Source organism: Scylla paramamosain, chromosome 1, assembly GCF_035594125.1.
Source record: "Scylla paramamosain isolate STU-SP2022 chromosome 1, ASM3559412v1, whole genome shotgun sequence".
Taxonomy (NCBI): Eukaryota; Metazoa; Arthropoda; class Malacostraca; order Decapoda; family Portunidae; genus Scylla; species Scylla paramamosain.
Window position 1 is genome coordinate 10,170,389 of NC_087151.1, and position 25,704 is coordinate 10,196,092.

General features: G+C 44.1%; 1 protein-coding gene across 2 annotated transcripts in view; it reads left to right on the top strand.

Moving 5' to 3' along the window:
* The first annotated feature begins 8,868 nt into the window (after positions 1-8,868).
* Positions 8,869-25,704, top strand: part of LOC135100109 (CD151 antigen-like) — a 56,054-nt gene continuing 39,218 nt past the window's right edge. Inside the window, exon 1 of one of the 2 annotated variants that reach the window (XM_064003074.1) lies at positions 8,869-8,973. The gene's annotated coding sequence lies outside the window, so the exon portion shown is untranslated. Of the gene's footprint in view, positions 8,974-9,003; positions 9,130-25,704 lie in introns of those variants that run through there. The other variant, XM_064003086.1, reaches the window with a different exon arrangement.

A 25,704-nucleotide genomic window follows, 5' to 3' on the forward strand; every position in this document is an offset into this window, starting at 1 on the left:
GTTTATACTTTGGCCCTCAAAAAATGAGCATAAGAAAAGTTTAATGTGAAAAATGTTATCAGTGTTAACTATATTACTCAAGACTGAACGACCATGTATCCAATTCTCTCTCTCTCTCTCTCTCTCTCTCTCTCTCTCTCTCTCTCTCTCTCTCTCTCTCTCTCTCTCTCTCTCTCTCTCTCTCTCTCTCACAGTCGATTAATCACTACAGCTAGAGTGTCAGGAGGGCCACACTCTGCCCTACACCGCCATTCTGCACACCTGACACTAAGCACTGCCATCAACGCGTAATTACTCGCACTTAAATTACATGGTTGGGATCGGGACGCGGCATTACCTGCGGAGAGGAGAGGTGCCCGCGTCGCGGTGTGCTGTGCCTCGCCATCTCACCTGCCGTGCCCTGTGATTTGAGCAAGAGGTATGTTGCCACAGAACTGTTTCAAAGCTGAGAGTTTACTTTATTCAAATGCATTTGTTTATTCATTTCTGCGTGAAGGGAAGGTACGAAGTTACAATGCAAGCACACTTCCTGTTCCTGCAGTACAACTTCCGTGTTAGTTGGTCTATTAAATATCCTGTTGTGGTAAGCTGTGGTGATTGTACCAACGGGACCCGCTCCGCCAATACCACGCACGGAGGTGCTGGACAGGTGTGAAGGCAGGTGATTCATGTGTGAATTTCACATTAAAGGACCAAACACAGAGTCTTGTGGCATAAATTATTATATTGGCAAGACGTAATTTTCACCGATCGTTATTATTTGATGTCTGAAGATAGTCCTAGCTCAGAGCTTTTGTAGCATCCCTAACGAACCAATGTCAGTTAGAGGTTGCTACGTCCAGGGCGGCGACAAAGTCATCCTGACCCTCACCCAAGGCACTTCGGAAAGACATGTAAGAGTTGTGAGGAAGCTGTGTAGAGTCTAGGGCCAAACTTTTAACGGAGACAACGATGTCCTCGAGATAACCATCTTTTTTAATTGATTTGCGTACCACTAATGGTCGTGCAGTCTTTGGTGTCAGGCTCCACACAGGGCAGATGAAGGGAGTGGTTAGAGGTTCATTTAAATAGTTCAGCCTTCCAGGCCTTTCTTGTTTCTTTCAACAAGTATTTCATAAGTTCGCGTGCTGTATCCACATTCGTCACAGGCGTGTCACATCATCGCCCTGCTTGTGGCGAAAGGTTCGTAAAATCTCATTACAGAAGAATGAGTCTGCCGCCAGCCTTGCTCCCTCTCTGCTGTTGGTGCCACCGCGGTGCTGCCTGGCCGGGGAGAGAAGGAAGTGAGAAATGTGGATTACCGACATCCTGTTTTTTTTTTTTTTTTTTTTTTCTGATGTGGAGTGACCAATCTTTTACTGCCTACCAACACGTGCTTACCACCCACTCAGGCGAGACCCGCTCTCTGCACGCCGCCTTTTACAGAACCTTGTTGGGGAGTGTCAGATTTCCTTTTCAAGTCTGCGTCAGATAAGAATACTTCCCTTAGGAAGTGAGGCAGCGAGACTGGTCGAAGTGTGACGCGGTGCTGAGGAGGAAAGAGTCGGGGCGGTGAGGAGATGCACATCACTTTTTTATTCATTGAAATGTTGATGCCCTGCTTGTAGAGGAGCTGCTGTCTCACAAAAGACTAATTGCCTCTATGCCAGTCAGATTGCGTAAAGGAATTGACTAGTGCCTAAATTAGCTTTCCTCACCGGTGGCAAATTATTCCTGTTCGTGGCGCATTAAAATCAGTGTAGGACAGTGTAACAGCTGACAGTGCCTTCCTGTGGGGTCAGGTTCTCACAAGTAACGGCGGAGGAGCTTCCCTCCACGGCCGTGTTGAGCTCAAAATGTAAGGTGTGTCCCAAAGGTGACGGATTGCGGAAAGGTGAACCTCCTGAGAGGGGCGAGTAGGAAGTTGACTGGGGTGGTAATTAGAACACGGCGGCTTGCATTGGTGAGAAGGAAGGATGCCGAGCTGCTCTCGCTTGTTAGAACAGCAGCGTCAAGTTTTTGTTCATAAGATGCATTTAAACTTTTTTTTTCAGTTAAAGGTACGCGGTAACTTTTCCCGGAGTCTAGTTCCTATTGTTTTCAAGGCCTGTAATCGTACATTGATGTACAGGTGGGAGGAGAGACAGTTAGATAGCGGAAAAGGTGGTTGTTTGGATTCACTGACGAAAGAAGCAGTACAGAGGGAGGTAACGGATTGCAAGGATCGAGTGAGAATAGACCAGATAAATTCAAGGAGAAAAGTAAGAACGAAAAAGAGAAAGCAGGAAGATATAAAGCTTTGAGCGTCGGAAATAACGTGGGTGGATGAAGGACGAATAGAGAAACAACAACAGCCACAGAATTACGAGTATATGACTGGCCGATATCAGGATAGATAGGGAGAAAATGCCAACTTCTGATAGGAAAAGCAAAACACGGCAAAGGACAAGAATGTGGGGGTAGACAGACAATAACTGACTTAAATGGATGTACTTTATGGGAGGAAGAGACAAAGAATAGACGAGAGAGTATTGTGAATTGATAAGAGAGAATAAACACGATAACGGAAGTGGAGGGACTTTTCAATCCAGTCAGTATCAAAGCGACAAGGAAAAGCAACTCAACTCGGCAGGTAAGTGTGGCAGTAATGCATTAACTCTTCCAATTCTATTTGAGACATGGTTCCTTAATCACTGCACAGCCACTTCTAAACATTATATTGGTTAGAAACTGGAAAATCTAGACCTTTAAACACTTTATCTTTCTTGTATGCGCCTGTAAAGATTGTATACAGTGATTTTAGCGTTGTGACTTGTTGCATACCGGGGTAAGAGTTAAATGTTGCAATAGAAGCGATAGGGAAGAGATAATGAAGAAGTGAAAGAAAGCCGGCCATTGGTGTTTTAGTGTTCTGACTTACATATTGAGGTGAGAATGTTAAAGGTTGCAATAGAAACGCTAGGGAAGGAGAGCAAGAGATGGGTCTTGGCGACGCCGTAGATACTGGACAAGTGAAAGAAAGCCTCTGGTGACCCTCGCTGTGGGTTCTGGATCTCCTAAGCTGCTCGGTGGGAGGGCGAGTGCTCGGTGACAGACAGGCGAGTAGGAAGCATTATCTGAACCACAACATACACTCCATCTCTCCACCAAATAAGCTATGAAAAGAGCTGCAGCCTTATCTGAATCACTACAATCCACCGTCACTCTACAATCTAAAATATCGAAAGAGTCGAAGTTTTATCGTATCCGCCAAACTCGTTTTATTCCGACGGTCTGTTTTAAAATCGAGTTAAGATGTAAATATATCCAATTACGACAAGGTACATTATGCGTTAGGTACGGAGTGATAAGAGTAATTAGCATGATTGTCAGCCCTCCCGTGGTGGATGAGGGAACAACCACCGCGATGCTTCTCCGTTTGATAGGGTAGTGAAAGTCTTGTTAATATGGTACTTTGTGCTACTTATGTTCTCCCCTCCCGTACCTACATGTTGGTTTTCGTCGCTGCATTACTGAACGGGGAAGAGAAGCGACGGATGTTCGATAAGGGTTTAGTGAGCTGAGAAGATGTTCTGTAAAATAGTGTATCGAATAGTGCATCTTTTTTTTTTTTTATCGTCATATGGTTATATAGACATCGTCATACGGTCTTCGTCAAAGTTTTAGTGGAGAGAGAGAGAGAGAGAGAGAGAGAGAGAGAGAGAGAGAGAGAGAGAGAGAGAGAGAGAGAATCAAGATATGTGCAATGAGGTTCATATTCTTGTTCAGCCTCCAATTAAACTGTTTATTATTATTATTTATTTTTTTTACTTGTTTGAATTTTCGTCAGGTTCCTTTGGACGTAAAAGGAAACAATAGATCCCAAGTGTGCGCTGCCAGGATTGCGCGATGCCTTCCTGACTCTGTGCCGCTCTTGCCTACGTGCGCGGACGTACAAAACAAGTGGCAACTCTCAGACCACGCTTGCAACACATTTATTTCCTGTGATCCCAACGATAACCCCCACTGTTGTGACGCCTCGCTGGCAGGAGAGAAAGAACTTCCTGGACCGTATTCTTAAACTCTTTTGACTTTCATGGGGAGTACTTTTGAGAGGATAAAGAGATGATCAGGTAGCTTCTCATGGGTGTTTATCTTGCTGATGGTGTAGAATCTGTATTAAATTATCACCCGAGCCATGAAAACACCAATGAAAACTCTAATAACTCGCTATGTCCCGCTGAAAGTGTTTGAGATAAGATACTGATGCGTTTAACAGACTGAACGAAAGAATTTCCTGCGACTCTTCACTCCATACACGAGAATCAAGCTGTTGGAGGAAAGTGGGGCATGAGAGGTGATCACTGTCTTCTCTTTCTTTTCGTGGCTGTAATGAAAGAAAAAAAATGTATGAAAAAAAGGGAATGATACACTTCTTATATTCTAAACGGGGAAAAGAAAAGAAAAATGTATTAGTTGGATGGAGGGAAAATAATAGAGAATCTGATAGTACAACTGACAGTAGTAGCAGTAGTAGCAGCAACAGTAGTAGTAGTAGTAGTAGTAGTAGTAGTAGTAGTAGTAGTAGTAGTAGTTGCTGTTGTTGTTGTTGTTATTGTTGTTGTTGTTCTTATTTTGTAGTAGTAGTAGTAGCAGTAGTAGTAGTAGTAGCAGTAGTAGTAGTAGTGGTAGTAGTAGTAGTAGCAGTAGTAGTAGTAGTAGTAGTAGTAGTAGTAGTAGTAGTAGTAGTAGTAGTAGTAGTAACGGAAGCAGCAGCAGTAGCAGTAGTATAATATCAGAGATAAACATATATCAGGTCTTCCGTTTTCAGAGAGAGAGAGAGAGAGAGAGAGAGAGAGAGAGAGAGAGAGAAAATCTTTCAGTCCGTCTCAGTCATCACAGGTCAAGTGGTGATTATTTGTAAACTGATTCACCCATTTTAGGCACAGGTTGGTCTCTCTCTTTTCATAAGTCTTCATAAATTTTCAGAACTTCACCTATTTGGTCATTCGTAGTAGTAGTTGTAGTAGTAGTAGAAGTAGTAGTAGTAGTAGTAGTAGCAGTAGCAGTACGATGATTGATAATAGTAGTAGTAGTAATAGTGGTGGTAGTGAAGGAATAGTGAAGGTGATGATGGTGGTTATTTTGGTGAAGGTGATTCCATTGTTAAATCTGGGAAACTATTGAATTGACTCTATTGGTCGATTATCGGAAAAATCGCTCTTCTTTCCCCATTGTGTGCCGAACCGAAGCGTGTAGTATAGACAGACAGACACACAAACGGACATAGTGACGGGAAGACAGACATACAAACATACACAGTAGACAAATAGACGATAAACACAGACAAAAAATGCGAACTTAAACAAACAAAAAAAAAGATATATTGATAGAAAAAATATATATTCGCAGACGAAATAGTGACAGAAAGACAGACAGACAGACAGACAGACAGACATACAAACATACCTAAGCAACCACATACTGAGATAGAGACACAATAAACAAATACTAGACGGACAAACACGAAAAAAAAGACAAACAAAAAAAAAGATACATTGATACCAAAAAAATAGCCACCTTCACACACACACACACACACACACACACACACCTAAATAACGCAGCGTGTCATTACAGGCAATAAAGATCGTGTATAGTCCTTATTTACAGCCATGAACACCACGTACCCCCACACGCACGTCCCTCATGTGTCAGTATGTGAGTGCAGAGAGGCAGGAGGGGCCGCGTTCCCTCACCGTCCGCAACAAGTCCTTATAAACAGCTGTGGATGATATTCTCTCTCTCTCTCTCTCTCTCTCTCTCTCTCTCTCTCTCTCTCTCTCTCTCTCTCTCTCTCTCTCTCTCTCATTATTATTATCTTTTGAATCTTACTGAGTTTCTTTTTCTTTTTTCTTTTATTGTCATTTGGTTGCTCTTAATTAATGTTTCGTGATCAATATATATTTCACTTTTCTCTCTTATTGGTTTCCCTTTGTTTTTTTTTTTGTTTTTTCTTCTTCTTGTCCCTTTTTTCTTGTTCTTGTTCTTCTTGTTCTTATCCTTGTTCTCGTTATTGTTTCTTTGTGTCTTCTTGTTCTTTTTCTTCTTATTCTTGTTCTTGTTCTTGTTCTTTTTCTTACCTTATAGCATTCAGTATGTCATTATATCCGATGAACGAATTGACAGGACTCATATTCGTAGAAAGAGGTCATTACAGTAATTAATGATGTTTTCCAATATGTTTTGTATAATTTCTTTCATTACTTTTTTTTCGCAACGTTGATGAGATCTCGTCCTGCGTTGGTGCCTCTCTCTTTTGCTCCTTTCATCAGTCTGTGAATTATGTAGCTTTATGTACGCAACGATGATAGATACCCCTGGTTTTTATTATCATCATTCGTCTGAGAAAGAAAATCATGTCTCTAATCATTCCTTGATGTTATACAGGCTCCCCGTCACGTATCCTCCTTCATTCATAAAGCTCAGGTGAGGAAGAGTCGTGTTTGGCGTTGTCTTGTAAGCATTAAAATCTACAGTAATTTTGCTAGTGTACTGTCGAACACTTGTTGGCAACGGACGGGTAGTTCCGGGACAATGCTCGCTTCGCTGCATATAAAGAATATGTTCGATCTTCCTGGTCCCGTATTGATTTGATTAATTTATTACGCCACGGCGCCAAACAACAGTTAAAAACGAAACAACATATTCATGGGTGTCAGCCAGTAATCTGCGACAACGGGGATCCTGGTCCAGTACTCTGATATGGTTTATCCTTTCAATGACACGATTTTCAAAGGTCGCTGATTAGTCGGATTTTCATGATTCTTTTTTTTTTCACTAATGAGGTAGAATTCTTGTTAAACTATCATGGGCTTTATGAAAGCACAGAATAACTTTCACTCGAGCCTGGTGAAAAGAATTGTGATAGGCACTATAATGTTTGAGAATGTTGGTCCTGGCTTGCAACAATTTCTCGGTGGGAGAGATAGCGCTGTCTCTTAATCCTAGCCAGGCCAGTGATATGTGGTCTTGTTGGGACGCTTTCACTCGTTTCGCCTTAACAACTTTCCATGGAACAAGTGAAGTGTTCATGCATTTTTTTTTTTTCTTTGGGAGGATAAAAGTTCGTTATATATTGTCGTAAACTTAAAATAGAAAAAAATAAAAATGTTCGACACGCGTGTCAAGCTTTAATATAAAAGAGAACAATATCAGAAAGAAAAAAAAAATATGTATAATCAAAGAATGAAGGATATTCTCTATTTATCTTCCTTCGCACGAACAACTTGCACATTCAGGAGAGTAGGACAAAATGCATTGTTTATCTTCCCATTATGCAGTAACACAAGGCAAATAATATTACATTCCTTCTTTGGCGTGCATAGTTCCTCTTTTACCTGCCATGGATACAAACACGGCACGGGGATTGCATTATATTCTTCCCCTGATGTGTCGAGTTCCTCCTCTGCCTTCTTTGGTTATAAATAGACAAAAAAAAAAAAAAACGCTGGCGAAGGTTCTCACCGTGTAGAGCCAAGGCTGCCTCACGACTAATGCCTCCAATGATTCTTGACTCTCAGGAATTCTTGTGGCTCGCGCCGTGACGGTCATGACTCCCCTCAGCTGTGCCTTATGCTGCTGCTTGTTGGACTTATTCATCGATTATTACATTTCTTTATTTATTTATCTATTTATTTATCTGTTTGTTTTGGTTCAGGTTGGTTAGCTAGTTAATTAATTAGTTTTATTTATCTTTATTTATCATTATTATTATTATTATTATTATTATTATTATTATTATTATTATTATTATTATTGTTATTTATTTATTTATTTATTTATTTATTTATTTATTTATATTTTTCTTTTTTTTTTCTTTTTGGTGTGCGTGTGTTTGTAAGAGGGGCTCTGGCCAAGGGCTACAAAAGGCAGACAGGTGCCAGTCTCCAAAGAGCAGAGCTAAAAGGATTATCCATAATTCTGAGAAGTGTCTTGTTTTGTTTCCTTTTAATTTGACTCTTCTACCTTCAAGAACGAGATGGCATGATACTTATATTCATGAAGGCAAAGAGGAAATCTGAGGTTGTAAAATCAGTAGAAATTGTTCTCTAAGGCAAATTATGAGGAGAATGTCTTGTTTTATTCCTTTGTATTTGACTTTTCAAGAATGAGATGACATGATACTTATCTTTATTGAGGTAAAGAGGAAACTCAGTTGAAGTTGTATCTAGAGCAAATCCAAGTGGAAAGTTTTTAATAAGGCTTTGTAATCAACGTAAAATGATAGTGCTGTTTCTAATTTGAGCGTTAGTGATAACTGCATATTTAGTAATTTAGACACATTTGTATGCGCGCTTTCGTAATCATATGCACGCTACATCTATAATTAATCACTTGACCTTATTTTCTATTCTCCAGACCCAGAAAGGTGGCCAAGACTCACCTTCAGAGAACTAACTCCCTTAATCGCCGCTCCTCGCCTCACCTTGCCTGCCTAATCACCGCTACAACAGGTAATTAGCCGAGTTTACAGCTTCCTATGTGTCAGTTGCCTACAATTAAAATACACACATCCATAGTTTCCCAGCGGGTGTGGCGCAGGTGGTTTGTTCGGAGGACGATCGGTGGTTGGTGGTCGGGACCCGCGGCAGGGGCTGGCCTTTGGCGGGGCGGGGAGGGGCGGGGTGCGGCTCTGACAGGTGAGGGGGAAGCGCAGAGGTCGCTGCTCCCGTCATTCCGGTTGTAATTATGTTCCATGTTCTCACGTCACAGGTGTAGATCAGGTGTAAGTCAGTCCCCTACATCCTAACTGCTTTATCTGTGGAGCAGTAATGGGTGGTTCACAGCAAGCATCATCCTGTGCTTTGGTTTTTTCTTGTGTGTGACGTTTCTCGTGACGTCACCTCTCTTTGTTGGGGTTGGTCGGCGCGCCGGCGGCCGGTCGCTCAGCTCAGAGACTGGCTCAGTGTTGACCGGGACGGCATAGGTGTGGGAGGTCTTACTACATCGCTGGTAAAATCTCGTTCCAACGTGTTCTATATTTTGTTGAGTGTGAGGAGGAGACGAGTTCTGTGAGAAGGCTGTGGGTGCGGGTGAAGTGTGTTTGGCGCGGTGGCTGCGGCTTGGCAGGTTCTACAGTGCTGAGAGATTTGAATGAGGTGTGGGAAGGTAAGTAGAATCAGGGTCTGAGTAGAATCAGATCTCCCTCGCGGTACGTACCTGGCGGCTCGGCTCACTTGACGGCGCGCTGGACGAATGCACCCCCTTGATACGGTCCAGTTTGAGAGTCGATGGTGTGTAGCTGCCGCGATGACACTGCTGATTTTCGTCTTGTTTCAGTACAGTTTGGGTTTGCCAGCGGTGCCCAGCAGTGTTTAAGTTGTTCATCCATCACTGGGGATAGCGACGGGCGGCCTCAAGACATAACATGTTCACCAGCCGCCTTGCCTTGACACGCACGCACCTCCACGCATTTCATTCAGCAGTATGCCGTGTGCATGCATATTTGTGTGATGCGTGCGTGCTCGCGCCTAAATGCGTAACACAAGATTCATTCTTAGAATTCAGGTTCGACAACTACTTGGCGACTGATTAAAACATTTGGTGCGTGTTTCTCATTAACCTATTTTTTATAAGCTGGTTAATGAAGCGAGGCGGGAAACACTCGTCCTCCTCGCGTACCACAACCAAACGCAACTTTCAAACGCTGAGATAAGGAATGATCAAATTGATATTCCTTACACCGCATGCGGTAAAGTTCAAATTTGTATTCTTTAGATACAGTGGAATGCCAAGTTCACATTTGCATCCCTCAGCTCGTGGGGATGGAGCGCGTGAAGGGTCGCCGCGTAACCTAAGAAGCATCCCACCAGCCAGACGTAAAGGTTACACACATAAAGCAAACAAATAGGACATTGAGAAGCAAATATATTCACCAGGGAGATGCCACGATAGCACACCTACCCATCAATCTTGCAGGAAGTGACAGCATGGCGGGCGGGGCGTGTGTCGCAGCGGAGGCCAGGTGACGGCAGGGCGGGGCGCTCGGGACGCGGCGACACACACACGCACACACACCTTGCGTCGCGGTGGGAAGGGCAACGTAATTAACCTGGAAATACCAAAAGCTAATATGAGAAATGAAAGTTATATAGTTAGTGTGTGTGTGTGTGTATGTGTGTGTGAGACATGATAAATGACTCCTTCAAGCTCGTGGCTACTTCCTTTCCACCTGTATACGTCTTCCACTTCAGTACGTACAGGTGACCCTTTAAGACTGGCACACCTGCCACGCCGCTGACAGAGAACGTCACATTAGGAGGAAGTGGTTACTTGGTGTGTGTGTGTGTGTGTGTTTAGAGCGGCTCTGTATGACTGTGTGCTCTTTAATAAATCAGGTAGTGTACACAGCGGCTATACACACACGAGAGGTAAGACGTTTATTAGGCTACAGTGTGTGTGTGTGTGTGTGCGTGTTTGTGCATGTAACAAGCTTACGTTAGATATTCAAAGTACCGAGCAAGCCTTTCATCACCTAGTCAGTTTTAGGTGAATAATAGCACCGAGACCCCTGAATAGAAATGTACAGAGGATATAACCAACGTGTGGTGCTAAATGTTTTAAGTCTGTTTCTAAACGTGAAAGGTGCAGAGTGGAGACGTGCCGTGAGAAGTTATGTTGCAATATTCACTGAATTCCGAATGAACTTGATCGACCTGGTTGACTTTCGTAAGGTTTTGTTAATCCTTTCACTGGTAGACATGAACTCGTTATGATTCTTCCCTTAATTTTGTACTAAATAATGGTAAATAGTTTTGTAGCTTAGAAAGTGCAAAAGTAACCTTATGTTCTCTCTTTACGTGCAAGCTAATATACGAAATAGCCTTTTTAATATCTGTCCATGCAAACTAATACACGAAATTAGTATTTTCTCTCTTCTCTGTCTGGCCATGCAAACTATACTTTTATACTGCTCTCAGTGTTACCAAATGACGACCATAGCGTTTAATTAAGCTTGTATGCACTGACAAGGTGTTGCGTGTGCCAAAATAGTGCCTGGTGTTAGTAGGGTCTTGCTGTGCCTCTCCCTTCACCGACCACTACTGAGGGATCATTTCTTCAAAAGGTCTTGTTTACTATTATGGAGCTGCTGTGGACAGCTTATAAGTCTTTTTTTTTTTTTTTTTATATTAAAGACAATTTACTCTGATGTTCATCCTTCTGTTTTCCTCCATACACTGTCTTCCCTTTCAGTCTTCCTGCTGGTCTTCTAACTGTCTAATTCCCACGATCTTCTGATAATGGATTATATATGTAAGGATTTATTTATTGAAACTTTAAGAACCAAGCCAACAGGTGACTGGCGCACTAAATATCTTAGTTATCTCCAATATACAGTATTATTCTATAGATAGTGATGTAGGGAGACACGTTTTTATTTTTTCTGCCGCTCGAAACATTGCCATTTTCATGCCATTTTGTTCGGAAGTTCCTATGCGAGCAGTTTGTTACATGATCGTAGAAGTAGCATCATCAGTAGTAGTAATATAGTGAAAGAAAAATAGTATTAGTTGCAGCTGTAAAAGTAGTAGCCGTTGTAGTGGCAGCATAAGCAGCGGTGGTCGTGCTGTACCAGTGGCGGTGGTGGTCGTGCATTACTGTTGGGTTACGAGCACGTGTGAGGTCACCTCTCGCGGGGGCACATTGCTGTATCTATTTGGTCTTCTTTTAATGAGATAAACAGTACCCTCAACAGGTGATCACTTCGTCCTTAAAAGGCTGGGTACACTTTCCTTTTTAAATTCCAGTACGTCCCTGTGTTCCCAGGTGCAGCTGACCCTGTGGCGGTGGTGGTGGTCGAGGCGGTGGCGAGTAGAAGCTATGATAATGTAGATAATTATAATCGTCATCGTGAATACAGTGACAGTAGGAATAGAATGATACAAGGAAACGCGCGATAAAGGAATGAGAGAATATGAATACAGTGACATTAGGAAGCTGACAAAAAGGGGAAAGTTAATACGAATACAATGACAGTAGGAAAAAGAATAAAATATGTATTCGTCATAAATAATGATAGATTAACCGTTACGTTGGATATATACAGTGATGGTTCTTGCACGAATTGGCACTAGTTTTTAATATAAGTACAAAAATACTAACATACATAAACAATCTTGTGTAACTCCACTCCACCACCACCAAGCCACCGACTCAGTAATCTAGGTGTAGTTTCTTCGTCTATTTCCTGATCTATTTTCTTATTTTCTCCCGAGATAACCTTTGCGATGCTGTGGGTGCTGTGGCTGAGGTAAGGTTAACAGCGGGGCGACACCCGAGGAAGGATTCTTGCGGTAAATACTGAGCAGACTTGTTTTTCTGGTCCACATGCTTGAGTCAGAGTCACCCAGGTGGCAGTTCTCGTTGCTCCCTTACCCTTGCCTGATCAGGAGAGATAAATTAGGAAGGACATGTACTTTAGGATCTGTATTAAGTGTTTTGCGCTCATGAGGAGTATGTGCCTTTTTTCGATTTTATTTTTTTATTCTTGGCCTGAGCTCCTCATACATACAAAAAGAGAAATAAGACTTTTTCACCAACAGAGCCAGAGTCCCTCCTTATATGTACACAAAAGAAGCGTTCTCATGAGTTTTATATCTATTGATGTAGACTACTCGTTACATTATTCCCTAAGAACCTAAGCAGCCCCCAATCATAAGTCCTGTTAGAGATAAGATGAAGTACTTAGGAATCCTCTCAGACATTCATGCAAACTGACAGTACCGCCAACCTTCCAAGGATAAAACAAGCATTAGTCAGTTAACCTTGGAGCCATACCTTTTCCTTCCCGCGACCCCAAACTTGTGACGTCAAAGGCAAACAACCGTGAAGCATGTAACTTCCCCAAATTATCCATAAAATCCTCATAATTAAGCCCATAAAAGTAACAATGGAGAATAATTTTCCCAAGTATATATGTGCAATTAAAGCAGCTGTGAAGCATGAAGATTACCTCTTAACTACCCATAACACACTTGACTGATCCATAAACATAGGCAGAATTAAGAACTAGGATCATGAAATTCCCTCGAACCACTCACTCATAAGATACATGACTGATAAACGTGGGTGGAATAAAGTATTATCATGAAGGTTCACCCGTAAGTGTAATCAGAATGAAGTAGGAAGTTCCCTCACACTACCCATAAGATACAGGGCCTACTCAGAGGCAAAATAAAATGGAGTAGTGAAAATTACCCCAAACCTACCCGTAAAATACTTGACTGATCTATAAACGTAAGCAAAAATTAAGTAAAATGATGGAAATTACCTTTAATTACCTATGTAATATTTGACTGACTCAAACTTGGCCAAAACAAAGTAAAATCGTGAAAATAACCTCGAACTACCCATTTATTAATACAGGACTGAACCATATGCGAAAGCAAAATTAGTACACTCCTTAAAAAAAAAAATTTCAATCTACTTAGAATATTTGACTGATCCATAAAAGTGGATGAAGTAGAATAATGAAATTTGACAAACTATTCATGCATTACTTGACTGACCTGTAAACCTAAACAAAATGAAGTAGAATAAATGTTTGGGTTTAGTATTGCGTGGACGGGGTGGTAGATTTGTTTGAAAAGTCGATAGGTGCAAGGATTTCAAATTTAACAACTTCAGCCACGTAGTGCACTTGACTCGATGCTTCATTAGGGCCCTTCCCGTACGTGGCTTGGAATGTGAAGCGAGTTGCTTCATCGATGACTTGTCCACTTCATTACCACCACATGATTCCGTCCCAGTCGTGTTTTGCTTACTACTATGTATGGTGACTGAGGCGAGGCGGTGTGCTTTGGCGAGACGAGCAGACGCGGCACAGATCTGGATTGGTCTGCTATTGTATGCCGGTAAAAAAAAAAAAAAAAAAAAAAAAGCGTGCCCCGATTTGATAAGTCTCGATTTGTAAAAAAGAAAATGCGAGTTCAAAAAGAGAGAGTGAATTGTTCTAAGGTGTGGCAGTTTTGTTTTCTGATCTTTTTTGTTCTGCTCTTTCTATATATGTATAGTTTTTTGGGCGTGTATGTGACCCTTGACAATTTTTACCCTTGAAAGTTGTTACCCATGCGAGTTTTAGTTCGAGAGTTGCTGCGCCTTCAAATTGTTTTGTGTGCGAGTTAACATTTCTCTCTCTCTCTCTCTCTCTCTCTCTCTCTCTCTCTCTCTCTCTCTCTCTCTCTCTCTCTCTCTCTCTCCACCATTTACGGGATATGGTCACCTTAGACAGGAGTCTTAAGTAACACCGGGCTGTGGTGAGAGGAGTGGTGACCTGCATCATCACTGGCCGCTGCTATGACTTGCACGAGAGCAGGAGGGTGGGGAAGGGGGTGAGAGGGCAGGCTCGGTGGGAAGTGGACAGAGGGAGGGGGGAGTGTCTGAAGTAGAACATCGCTTGGGGAGAAACTTGAAAGGTCTAGGACGCAGACTGTGGGAAACTCCGATTGTCGACGTGATGGAGGATTATCTCGATCGAATTCTCTCGCGCCGGATGTTGATTATTACGCCGTGTTATTAAGTCTGGGTTGTTTGATGTTTGTTGCTGTTGCTGCCTCTTGACTGTTACTGCTGCTGCCTCGGGGGTGTTGTAATGTCTCGATTGTTTTGCTTTAATGATGATAAGGTTTCCTGTTTGTGAAGTGAGAGTTGGGTTTTGGTGTCGTTACTGGGTATTGAGTTAAAAAAAAAAAAGTGTGTGTGTGTGTGTGTGTGTGTGTTGGCGTGTTTGAGTGAATGCATGTACTTCAGTTTATTTTTAACGTGTGTGCATGGGAGGTGCGTGTGTAGGATTTTTTTCTATCGTTTTTTTTTTTTTTTTCCAGTCCGCGTCCTCTAGCAAGTTTCCCCCACCTTCACCTTTTCCCGCGAGCAATAGAGCCTCGGGGATAAGGAACCCTCTCCCTCTTGAACGCGCGCGCGCGCACACACACACACACACACACACACACACACACACACACACACGGCTATTAAGCTCCTAATACTAACACTAACCTGTAATTTACGAATGGTTGCTTCCCAGCCACATGATGACCCTCCGACACCTGCTTGGCTGTTTAAGCACTCCTCTTCCTGCTATTCTAAAATCCCTCTACTGTAATTCTGAAATATCCTTCACCCACTCACTCCTTCCATTTTCTATGCGTTACATTTTTTCCCCCTTTCATCACCTTCCTCTTCCTTCTTTTATCACTCTCCCACCTCCACTTCCTACATTAAGACCTTGCAATCTCTTCTTAGTCTCAAAATATCCTTCACTCACTCTCACTCACTCCTTTCCCCTTTCATCATCATTCACTCTTTTATCTAATTACTGCTTCATTCCATTCCCCTTTTCCTCCGGACACCATTACTACTCACTTCCACATCTCGTTATTATCATTCCTTCCCTCCAGTCTTCTTTCCCTCATTGCAGTTCCCTCCATTCTATCCCGCCTTCCTTCCCAAGCTCCTTCCTTACTTACATGTCTATCTTCCTTCCTTGCTTTCCTACATCTCCCGTTTAAAAATTTTCTTAAGTTATAAGTGTACCACATACTTTGCTTCCTGCTCTCCTTGCCTTCCATCACCCCACTGTCCTTACCCCCACCTCCCCCTCACCATCATCTTCACACCTGGAATCAATCAGTGGGAGAAAAACAAAAGGAAATAACGATTATTCTAATTATGTCGACGTGAGGAGGGAGAGAAAATGGACTTAGAGAATGAGCGTGGTGGTGGCTTACGATCAGTGGTGGGGACAGACGAGGCGTGGCTATGAGTGTCTTGCCTGTGGTGGTGGTGGTGGTGGTCAGCAAGAGTGTCTGGGTTGGTGCCTGACCGCTCTTGCATTCTGGACTCGTTTTCTTTCAACATTTTCTTTTAAGAGTTCGAGACAAAAGGTGAAGAAAGATACGTAACTGGTACGTATACAGAGATTGGACTGCCACGTGTACGAGTAGGCCTGACGATTTCTGACAGCCTCCTTTGTTATTATGACTCGTGTTCTTTTAACATTGTCTTCGATTTCGAGATTAAAAATGAAGAAAGATACTTTTGGCAGGTATTAAGAGACTGCCACTCGTAGGCTTATTACAGCTTCCCTTATGTTACGTTTTTTGTTTGTGTATGTGGACCAGTAGCAGAGGCAGGAAAGAGAAAAAAAATGTAGGTGATTGATTCGATTGATTGAACATGTCGAAGCGAAAAGGGCATGTGAAGAATGTGAGATGTAAGTAGTAGTCTGGTCAGAGCAGCAGGAGAAGGGTAGCACGTAGTAGTATATCAGATAAAGTCAGGGTGAAATTTGAAATGCATACAGCACCATGTTCGTTCGCCTCTCTCTCTCTCTCTCTCTCTCTCTCTCTCTCTCTCTCTCTCTCTCTCTCTCTCTCTCGCTCGCTCGCGCGCGCGCGGTTTCTTAGAAATTACGTGTTCCCATTGCATTTCAAATCAGTTAAATCAGGGTTTCTTGATCATGGTCTCCATATGACTCAGTGCTGTGTTATATTAGGTATCTAGACTTGTAAAAGGGTAATGATTGTATGTATTTGCATTAGGTATGAATCTCTCTCTCTCTCTCTCTCTCTCTCTCTCTCTCTCTCTCTCTCTCTCTCTCTCTCTCTCTCTCTCTCTCTCTCATACATAATTTAACTAGCCCTTCCTCCTCATGCATGACTATTGTGTAAACAGTAATCAGAAAAAGTGTGTGCGTGTGTGTAAGCCTTTGCCTTGCAACACTATTTTTGATGTGTATGTGTGAGGCGTCGAGTGTGTGTGTGTGTGTGTGTGTGTGTGTGTGTGTGGCGATGCGTCCTCCCTCCCTCCCGCAGGTGTCGTAACTGTTCGTTGAAGTCTGTCCGCGATTCTGGGTTACCATGTGGTTGTCGCTTAAGGGTCCCCATGGCCGCTGCTGCTGCGTCTGGTTTTACGACCTGTGTCACAGCCGCGATGGTGGTGATGGTGCTCATTTGCCGAGTCTTGAGTGATTTGTGTTCTGTAGGATTTTGCCAGGATTCTTTTGATGCAGCGATGTCTTCTAATTCTATTTCTTAATTCTTCTTTTCTAACTCCTAATTCTTTTAATTCTGATTCATCTTATTCTGATTTTCTTTCTTCCTCTTCTTTTTCTTCGGTTACCTTAGTTTGCGCCTTCATTTCATTCCTCTAACATTCAGTATTTTCTTTGGCTATCCATCGCATTGTCAAACCTTCAATCACTCTAGATAAGACCGTGTATTTTATCGCGAACAGTCTTGTAAGGTCCCAGAGAGTCTGCTGTTATTTGCTTTGTGTTCAACCGAGATTCACCCGAGTGATGCGCAGGTGAGAAACTACATCTGATCAGGTTGTCAGGTATTCGAACCTGGACTCGGTATTACTTGACGGCAGAAGTAGCAGCTCTCTCCCGTAACTCCAGCGGGGTTGTATGTCTTGCCTAGATAAGCCCCCGAACTATTTCCTTTTCCTTTACCATGGTTGACACAGTATCGCGGCCCCGGTGATATAAATCTCTTGGGGGTGCCTCGATACGTCTTCCTTTCCGCTGGGACGCCTTATCTCAGCGCGGCGTGACACCTCACCTCGCAAAGCCGTAATCTCCTCACCGTGGGATTAGAAAGGTCTCCATCTGGTCCTGGGAGGTATCTCTTATGACTTAGTTCAGTGATGCTGGAGTGACGGGCGTGCGGCTGCTTGAGTCTGGAAGTGGAGTTTGTTGCAGTAAAGCTTCCTCGTCCTCCATAGGCTGCTGTGTGGGAGATGCATGTTAAATTCTCTCCTTAATCCGCACTCACTTGTCTCTCCCTTGTACGTCTCATCTTACCCCTGTGCTTCTTTCTAACATTCTTGCGTCATATTGCTGCTTCACATCTATAACATTTCTCAGTTGCCGAATGTAAATGTCAATGTGTGAAGCACTTGTCAAGAAATAGCTTTTGGTAGCAGCTGGGAGGGCAGGATGCATGATACGGTGGTGGTGTAAGAGGCGTGGAGGAAATGCTGTGAGATAAGTAGGATGAGGAGGGACGGAGGGAACGGAGGGGAGATGTAAGAAGCTGGAGGCAGGCAGGGTGGTTTTTTTTTTTCTAAGTTGGAAGGCTGGATGTTTGTGGGGATGCTGGGTGTTTGAGTCGGGATGGTGGTTGCGAGGGAGTTGGGATGGTGGATGTTGCCGGATTGGGATGCAAGATGATGATAAATTATCATACTGGACGTTTTCAAGTTAAGGTGAAGGATATTTTTAGTTTTAGAGGAGGTGGGGTATGTTCCACAATATAATACAGGATGTTTTTTTTTTTTTAAGATGACATGATAGTTCTGCGTAGAAATTAGAAATTAGAAAGACTAACTCTAAGGGATACACACACACACACACACACACACACACACACACACACACAGACAGACACACACACACACACACACACAGACACACACACACACACACAGACACACACACACACACACAGACACACACACACACACACAGACACACACACACACACACACACACACACACACACACACAGACACACACACACAGACACACACACAGACACACACACACAGACACACACACACAGACACACACAGACACACACACAGACACACACAGACACACACAGACACACAGACACAGACACACACACAGACACAGACACACACACACACACAGACACACACACAGACACACACACACACACAGACACACACACACACACACACACACACACACACACACACACACACACACACACACACACACACACACACACACACACACACACACACACACACACTGTAATTTTCAGGTAATTACGCAGTGTAATTCCTAAGAGTGGAGTGTTTTATATTGCACGTGTCAGGATGTTTTTACAGGGAAATAGCGTGGCGGGCTGTGACCTTGAGAGGGAGTCTTGGAGGGGGATCAGCAGAGTGTAACTAAGTCGACCCTGAGATCCTGTATTCTGAAACGCTTTGTTCTTTCATCAGGACGGTTTTCAGAGGCCATAGATGATTTGTCGGATTCTCATCGATGCTTCTTTTCCTATTGGTGGTGAAGACTGTTAAACCATCACTAGAATCGGGGAAATAGTGAAACGACTTATTCTCTGATCAGGACTATTTTCAGAAGCCACAAATAATAGTCAGGTTCTCATAGCTTTTTTTTTTTACCTGGTGATGGTGTAGAAGAATTGTTAAACCATCAATAGAATCGTGGAAAAAACCTCTTAAAAGTCCACTAAGTTCCAATATATCTTGTGCAAAGTTGGCATAAATGCATGTAAATACGGTCCTGATGTTGATGGTGCTTCTCTGCTTAATTTGCTTGCGAGGTTTTGAAGTGTCACAAAGTATGTATTGAAGTGTTACTATGGACAGGTATATAGATGATAATAGATGGATAGCGATGACAGGTAGATAATAACTGTTACAGAAGGATTGCCACGTATAAACCGATTGGCTTCTTAGTTTGTTTTACGAAGGTCAGAAAGAAATCTGTGCTGTCCATTGCTGCGATTCTCAAAAAGCAGTGTTGGCCTGGTAGCAAGTGAGTCGTTAATCCAGTGAGTCTCAGAGGACATCGTGAAGTGTGCAAGGGAGAGCTGCCATCCCGACTCACCCGTCTCGGTGGGCTTTGCCGACGACTTGCCAGGCAGTTACCGAGACAGTTTCCGAAAGGTTGTAGTTTGGAGATTGGAATGAGATGAGGCCAGGGTAGGAGAGGCAGACTTGCATCAAACACAATCGCTTTTTTTTTTTGGGTGTGTGTGTGTGTGTGACAAGGTTTATTATATTCCAGCGATCCCAGACGTGATATACAGAGTAGTTATTAAAAACTATACAGCCACCAAAAACATAGCCTTATATTAACAGAATAGTCCAAGATGCATACTGGTACAAACTTAGTACCACTCCTGCCTGTGTAAGGGATGGGATGGATGGGTTGGTGAGTGGATGTGTGTCCCCCGAATCAATTGGTTTCAATGCGCGCCGCGTGCTGGCCAGACCCTCCCAAAGGATTTCAGGGTCGTCGATAGATCTAGGCCTCGTTTTAGCTCCTTTACTGATCTTTATGCTTCGCTGCAACCCTGTCAGCGGCACGACTTGACTCTTGGGATAGAACAGGAGCAGAAATTTCTCTCCCTTCCTGATACGTTCTCTCCCTCCTGTGTCTCTCTAGCTTCTCGTGTAATCAGACCTCATCCTGTCGTGCTCTTATGGATTTACTGTAAGATTTCGCGGGAAAGATTGAAGTAAGCGAAATATGAAAACAGGAATTAAGATAATAAGTAGGAAGTTGGACGGATTTGAACTACAATGCTTCATTGATATATTTGTATGGTTGTATTGATTTATATTTATTTATTATTTGATTTACCTTAATTTCCTGAGAGCGCCAATTAGTGGGTACCCTAAGTAATTTTCAACCTATGACTTTTTTTTTATAAATTTTCAGCTTTTCATCCTTATCACAGTCTTATACCTGGTCTCACTGTGCATTGGCCTGCCGTGTTGCACCTCTGATCTTCCCACTGCGAAAGTTGACAGGTGTCCTCGTCCCTTCGTCCCCTCGCTTTGCCAGGGAGTGAAATGATCTTGAAACAATGCATCGTTGTTTTCCATTCCTGCACGTACATAAATGTCTCGAGAGAACATTTTTAAACTAGATATTTTCAAAATAAAGAGAAGCCAGCCTTGGAAAACAACACGAGAGATTTTTGATTAGTGCACAAAGCAAAACAGCGAAGCATTGCACGATCAATTTAACTGTTCACCAGCATAAAAGACAAAGGAATGAACATACGTTAGCACTTGACAGAGAATATTAGCACTGCTCTGTAGAGTGGCATGTAATAAATAAATTGTGCAATGTCACGGATACGCTCTGGGAAGTAATGAGGTGAATTAAACTCGTTCATATTCTGAGAGATCGAAAAAGGAAAGCCATACAAGGGAGCGCTGCGTGGAGGAGCGTGATGGCGGCGAGGTGATAGCGGGAATTAATCTTGCAAAAGTGTCAGTGAGCAGCAGGAATGTACCGCGAGTGAATGTTAGTCGTGTGTTGCTTTGAGGTGAGTGACTCATGTTGCTGAGTGTTGGGTGTTGTCCTTGTGAAGGGCGGGAGTCGGGGGTCATGAGTCAGGTGTGGCCTTGTGCCGGCTCTTCCAGGAACGCCGCTGAAAAGAGCCTTTAAATGCCACCTTCCGCGAAGATCACCTTCACTTCCTTTCTCCTTACTGAATTGCTGCCTCGCCCACTTAAAGCCGCCCAACAGCAACGTGCCGGCGTCTTGTTGTCTTCCCCGGGGCAGCTCCTGCAACACTAGGGTGGCGGGCAGGTGTCAGTCTCCCGAAGTGACGGTCAGGTGGCGGTCTCACAGGTGACGCATGGGTGTCGGTCTCATTCCGCCACTATTGATTCCAGAAGGTCCGGCTCGGCTTCTGGGAATCGTCCAGGAAAGTATGTGTTGCGGGAGTGATTGGCATGACGCGACACTCGAGTGCGTGGCTGTGTGGTTACTTTCCGGGGTTGCCTTACCCTGCGGTGGCGAGGCTGCTGGCGGGACTAGTGTGTATGCCTTGCTAGCGGGAGTGATTGGCGTGACGCGAGGCTCGGGTGCGTGGCTGTGTGGTTACTTCCTGGGGTTGTCTTTCCTGCGGTGGCGAAGCTGCTGGCGGGGCTGTGTGCATGCCTTGCTAGCGCTCATTTTTTAGTGAGGTCACGCCAAACCGCAAATCACTGGCGAGGGAGTAAGGGCGAGACAGCACATTCTGCCTGCCGAGTGGTGTAGCTTTCCCGTCACCGCTCGGAACCCTTGGGCGCCGCGATCTTTAAGGTTGTGTGGGTGTGGATGTGTGTGGGTCTTGATGGGGTGTTCAGAGGACTCGAGATTCATCTGTAACTAGCCGGAACCACTCCAATGCTCAAGACGATAGAGGAAGCTACACACACACACCACACACACACACACACACACACACACACACCACACACACACACACACACACACACACACACACACACACCACACACACACACAAACACACACTCACACACAACACACACACACACACCTCCATTCTATTACTCGTTCCATCTCGGGACGTCTTGGAAACAAAGCCTTTTTGTTGAATTCGGGACCCAGACGAAAACGGCTAGACCACAATCCATCCCGCGGCGTGTCCTTTTGATTATTTGGCGACACGCAAGCAGAAATAATGGAAGATACTAAAGAAGGTTTAGCCCCGTTCTTCATATCCCCTCCTTTCCCCAGATAATGAGGCTCTGTGGCCTGCTGCATGTCTCAGGGATGTAAAAAGCGTGTCAGGACAGTCATTTACCGTCCCAACCTTTCCTAGTCCCTTTACACACCTGTTACCTTGTTGTCTCCGGTCTCCTCTAGTATGTAATACCTCCTATCAAACCCTTCTATCAGCTCTTGAGATATTGATATGAAGGGTCAAGCATGATCGAATAGTAAACTTACAATACACTTCTTACCAATCAGACCAGTGAAGTTGAATCGACCTTGAATACACCGCCACTACAAGTCTCCTTCCCTTCACCAGGCTTTTATTTGCTCCTGATTACCTTGTCATTTTTTCTCGCCGGACAGAAAGACAGAAGGGCTGGAGGACAGGGGTTGGAGGGCAGTCCTTAAGTAATGGCATGTCTGGCTGTGTCTCGTAGCGGGCTGGCCTGGGCTAGGCTTCCTTACATGGAGAAGTGGGAAAGAACTGGCTGATGCTCGCGTTCTACCTGCTCGCCTTCCCTCATCCTCGCCGATATGTCCCAGGCTTCCCTCGTATCCCACTAAGCCACTCGCTGAAACTTTACCACTTTACCATTTTACTCTCCCCCTCGTGTCTCCCCTTCGTACTCTCGCCCTCTTCCGTGGAAAGCCGGCCCACGCCCCGCCCCGTGAAGGAGTTAGGTGCGGAACGTGAGAGTGGTTTAGATCAGAGGCTGCGGGGAGTGTGCGCTGATTGCTATGGACAGGAGGAATGCTGCAGCTGTAATGGGATTGAGTCTTGCGTCTCTACTTGTCAGCTTCTGCCTGGTGCGAGGTGGTGCTCCTATGGGCGCCGCGCTTCGCCTCGCCTAACGGAAGTCCAGGAAAGAATACGAGTAGTGTTCTTGTTGTGCAAATGCGAAGGATTCGAAAGTAGGGCGAGATACTTGAGTGTGTGAGGTAACGTAACACTAGGACGGTTTGAACAGGCCGCAGTCACGAGGGAGCAAGGAAGACTGAAGGACGGGAGGGAGGGAGAGGCAAGAACTAGACTATTTCTCCCGTCCCTTCCTTCCTCACTCACTCCCTGGCCTTTCTTACATCGGAATTAAGTGTCTCACCTGTCTCGGGATTAGAAGGTTTGAGTTTTTTTTTTTTTTTTTCTCTCACTGTGAGCGCTTCCTGCCATGAGGAGGCGGTGGTGGGCTGGACACCTGACACGGGGCGACAGGTGCATTTTTTGTGCGTAAAGAATGTCGGGAAGAGGAAAAGAACCTCAGTAAGGTTAGCCAATGTAGTTCCGGTGTGGTGTTAACTCTCCTCTCTTCTTATTTAGGGAAAACTGAATTGGAAAGAGGGCTCCAGAGTTTACCACTGAAAGGGATGAGAGACTGAAGATAGTCGTCTGCTTTTACAATGAAAAAATGGACACAGTAGGGATTAAGTCATCCTTATGTCACTGACGGATCACCATATGTTTGCAAATACCAATCCTGCAGATTTTTCTTTTCCCATGAAGCAAATATCATTGACTAAAGATAAAATTCTCTTCCCCCGAACGGGAAGATATTCAAAAGTTTCATAACATACAACGGGGATGTATTTATTTTTTTCATCCCAAATACGAGTAAGGCGAGTCAAGAGTGCTCACCTGATGCAAGAGACAAACCAGCAAACATCTTACAAGCCACATAAAAAAATGCACTCACGTAATTGATGGCAAGGAAATAGCGTGAAGGATGATGATAGAGACTCGGCGCGGCGCTGGCATACAAGTATCTCCAAGCACATCGGGGCGTCAGCGGGCGTGTTGTTAGCAATCATGTTTGATGGATCACCAGGACGGGCTGCTTCAGGATCATAATGGCCATCAGCGTATCGATAAAGAGGTGAATTATTGCCATCGCTCCTATGGATGGTGTCCTACGGGGCGACACGCTGCGGGGGCGTTACTTATGTGTTGGTGTGCGTTTTTCGTTGCCATAGGGACGCCATTACGACGATCGATGCCGGGGCGAGCAGAGCAGAGCCTGTTGCGTCACCGGGCCATTGTTAGCGTAGCGGAGGAGGGCGGGGCGGGACGGGACGAGGCGGGTTAGGTCGAGGTAAGGCGGGGCGCGGCTAAGTGGGGCAGGTTGGGGCGTGGTGAGGACGACACCTGTTATGAGATGTATTATGTTTCTGGTCTTATATTACAAGGCGTCACTTTTTTGGCAGAAGAGGGAAGGGAACAAGCAGTCACCCGCTGTCCTCCGTTATTGTACTGCTGGAACTTGTTACGTTATACTTCAGTTCTCCTTTTATCCTTCCCTTACTCCTTAAGAAAAAAAAAAATGCAAGACAAAAAGCATGAATTATGTGTAAGCTAGACAAAAAACATGAATTATGTGTAAATATTTTTGAGTGTTGTATGAATTTAGCTTCTTAATGCAACGTGACTGGCATTACACACACACACAGACACACACACACACACACACACACACACACACACACACACACAGCGAGCTAACAGAAGCAGCTGTGCCTGGTGGGCGTGGCGATGGGCGTGTCTGTGTTGCCGCAGGTGATATTGGAGGGAAGAGCGTGAAGGAGAGAAGGAAAAGAAGGATTGGAGGGAATAGCGTGAAGGAGAGAAGAGAAGGAAAAGAAGGATTGGAGGGAATAGCGTGAAGGAAAGAAGAGAAGGAAAAGAAGGATTGGAGGGAAGAGCGTGAAGGAGAGAAGAGAAGGAAAAGAAAGATTGGAGGGACGAGCGTGAAGGAGAAAAGGAAAAGAAGGAAAGCAGGAAAGATAGCAGGAAGGGAGAAGAACAGCAAAAGGAAGAGAGATAAGAGAAAAGGAATGGATGGAAAGTGTGGATGAAAAAAAAAAGGTGAAAAGGAAAGAAAAGGAGAGGAAAGATACCAGGTTAGGGGATAAACGGTGGAGAAAAGAGAGATAGGAGAAAGGAACTGTGTGGAAAGAGTGGATGAAAAGAAATGGGTGGAAAGGACGCGTGGAAGTCATTGGGTATAAAGAGAAATAAAAGCAGGGATAGGAGGAAGGTAATCGATGGAGAAAGTATAGAAAGGAAGGAAGCAATAATGGGAATTAGATGGGAGAGTAAAGGAAGGAAATGGGTGGAAGGAGAAGTGGTGGAAGGCGGCACAGTGGAACGGAAATACGTGGAAGGAAGAATGAAGGTACCGGTTACAGAAGAAACAATCCAGGGAAGTAAACAGTTAGAATTGAGGAGCGAGTCTGTCTGTAAACTTTCAACACATCACAAAACCTACCACCACCACCACCACCACCACCACGAAACCTCCCCAAGAACAAGAGTAATTTATTTAAACATGAAAATATACGTCGAAAACAGCACTATCCCGAGCACAAGGAAGATCAAGGAGTACATAAGCATCATGACTACTTTGCGGTATCGTGATTGTCGTGTGTATATTAAAGTTAAGAACAGGCGAGCAAAC